At 46.1% G+C, this 2833-nt stretch overlaps 1 pseudogene; it reads left to right on the top strand.

Annotated features, from left to right (window-relative positions):
• Positions 1-1928: 1928 nt before the first annotated feature.
• Positions 1929-2700, top strand: LOC102822952 (annotated as a pseudogene).
• Positions 2701-2833: the final 133 nt, after the last annotated feature.

Genomic DNA, 2833 nt, shown 5'->3' on the forward strand with positions numbered 1-2833 from the left:
TCTGTGAAATGCCATCCAAATATTACTTTTAATGATTTTCTTTTGAGAAACACCCATAGTGTTTGTTCTCTAGGAACTGGAAAAGATGGTCTTAAAGTCTTACCCTCTTTTTTGAACCCACCCTAGCTCCCTATTCCTCCAAGGATAGTGCTGGCCCAATGTGGGCTGTGTTGATACCTGTGACTTGCTTCTTCCTCTTCCCTCCCTCTCTTATCCCAATTCTGACTAAACAGAATGTCTGTCCCAGCTCTGTTTGTCCTCAGCTTTCTCAAATATGTTCAATGCTTTGGAAGCCTGCCATCTTGTGTTTTTTTCTTTTCTCTCTACTTCATTCTTTGGACTTGCCTGATGTACCTTGAACTACAGGATTCTTTGTGTAACTTGAATGTCCCTTGACTTCACAGCCTGTGGTACATGTGGTCACAGTGATCTGTTTGCTTGACTCCCTCCTGATACTAGAGACGTTGCTGCTGGAAGCATGAGATCATCACTTCTGCTCCACCCCTAGCCCTGCCCAAGCTTCCTTACTGCTCCATTCATGGTTCCTCTCATCCATCCCTGATGGTGCCTGCAGGTGTCATGGTGCTCTAATGAATCTCTCTGCTCTCCTCATTTGCCAATGACACTTGCTTCTTGACCATATACCATCCTCTTGAAGGGTAGCCACTACCACTTGTTATGGACAGTTATTAGCTTAAAATATTTAAAATGGGAAGGGGAGAGACCCCATTTTCTCTTTGAGTACCTAAGTGGCACAAACATTTAAGCCCTGAGCTACTAATTGTAAAGGTTGGTGACTCAAACAAATCCAGAGTTGCCTCAGCAGAATAACCTGGTGATCTGCTTCCAAAAGGTCACAGCCTTGAAAACTCTATGGAGCAGAGTTCTACTCTGACACACATGGGCCGTCATGAATTGGAGTTGATGTGACAGCAACTGGTTTGGCTTGCTTTTCTTGTCAGTCTCCTTTTTAGAGTGTTGATACAGAATTGCTTGAGCCTCAAGATCTTACTATTCTTTTAGTGTTGCATGTGCGTCTTTTCTCTCCACAGGGGCAACTAGGCCATTAGGATGGTAGGACTAAGTGAGCTCCAGTAGCGTTTGCCTCACTGTATACAGAACCATTCTCATCTACAGCTCATATCCTGTGCTGAGACAGTGTCATAATAGTGGCTTGTTTTCCCATTGGGGTCTATGTCTTAAAGTTTCTCACTGCAATTCAGATTCCAAGAAGACTCTGTCAGTGTCACTAGACATGTCTGACATTGTGCAAATCCAAGCAATCATCAGATGGCTTTCTAAGGAGACTTCCCAGCCATACATAAGTCAGTCAGCATGCATAGATGCTGAAGGTGGAAGGTGCAAGGAGCTCAAATCATGAAAAAGTAGGCAAACAACTTCTTTCCTACTTTTTGTGAAAAGCACCCTTACATACACTCGGTCGGAATGAAGGTGGACATGGGGGAAGTTCACTTGGCTTTGTCTATGTGAAGAAGTTCACCACTTGCTTGTCTGTCAATCTGTTATACTGTGGTGGTTTGCATGTTGCTGTGATGCTGGAAGCTATGCCACCAGTATTTTAAATACCAACAGGGTCATGCATGGTGGACAGATTTCAGTGAAGCTTCCAGCCTAAGACAGACTAGGAAGAAGGAGACGCAGACCACTTCTGAATGGTTAGCCATAGAAAATCTTATGAGTATCAGCGGGACATTGTCAGATATGGTGTCAGAAGATGAGCCCCTCAGGTTGGAAAGTACTTAAAATACAACTAGGTTACAACTCCTCCACAAAGTAGACTTGACCATAATAATGTGAATGGAGCAAAACTTTAGAGACATTAATTTTCTGCTGAGACTTAATACAAAATGAGAAGAAACAGTTGTAAACATCCATTAATAATTGGAACATGGGGTGGTAATGACCTTCAGTGAATCGGCACTAACGCAATGGCGCCTTTCAGGAAGTTCTTCGTGTGAGGGGAACTGGAAAATGAACGGACGAAAGAAGGCTTTAGGGGAACTCATCACCACTCTGAATGCTGCCAAGGTGCCGGCCGATACCGAGGTTGTCTGTGCACCTCCTTCTGCCTACATCGACTTCGCCAGGCAGAAGCTAGATCCTAAGATTGCTGTATCTGCTCAGAACTGCTACAAAGCAACTAATGGGGTCTTCACGGCGGAGATCAGCCCTGGCATGATTAAAGACTGTGGAGCCACCTGGGTAGTCCTGGGGCACTCCGAAAGAAGGTAAGTCTTTGGAGAGTCAGATGAGCTGATTGGGCAGAAAGTGGCCTACGCCCTGGCAGAGGGACTCGGAGTAATCGCCTGTATTGGGGAGAAGCTAGATGAGAGGGAAGCTGGCATCACTGAAAAGGTCGTTTTCGAGCAAACCAAGGTCATCGCAGATAATGTGACTGACTGGAGCAAGGTCGACTTGACTTATAAGCCTGTATGGGCCATTGGTACTGGCAAGACGGCAACAACCCAACAGGCCCAGGAAGTACATGAAAAGCTCAGAGGGTGGCTCAAGTCCAATGTCTCTGATGCAGTGGCTCAAAGTACTTGTATCATTTATGGAGGTTCTGTAACCGGAGCCACGTGCAAGGAACTGGCAAGCCAGCCTGATGTGGATGGCTTCCTGGTGGGTGGTGCGTCCCTCAAGCCCGAATTTGTGGACATCATCAATGCCAAACAATAAGCCTTATCCATCTCCTGACCCCTTCCTCCTGAGCCAGAGACTAGGCAGCCCAGAAGCCTACAACTACCCGCTCCCCGCTCCCACCACATGCTTCTGATGATGTCACCTGCCCCTTCTCCTGGCCTAATCCAAA

Source organism: Chrysochloris asiatica, unplaced genomic scaffold (assembly GCF_000296735.1).
Source record: "Chrysochloris asiatica unplaced genomic scaffold, ChrAsi1.0 scaffold00526, whole genome shotgun sequence".
Taxonomy (NCBI): Eukaryota; Metazoa; Chordata; class Mammalia; order Afrosoricida; family Chrysochloridae; genus Chrysochloris; species Chrysochloris asiatica.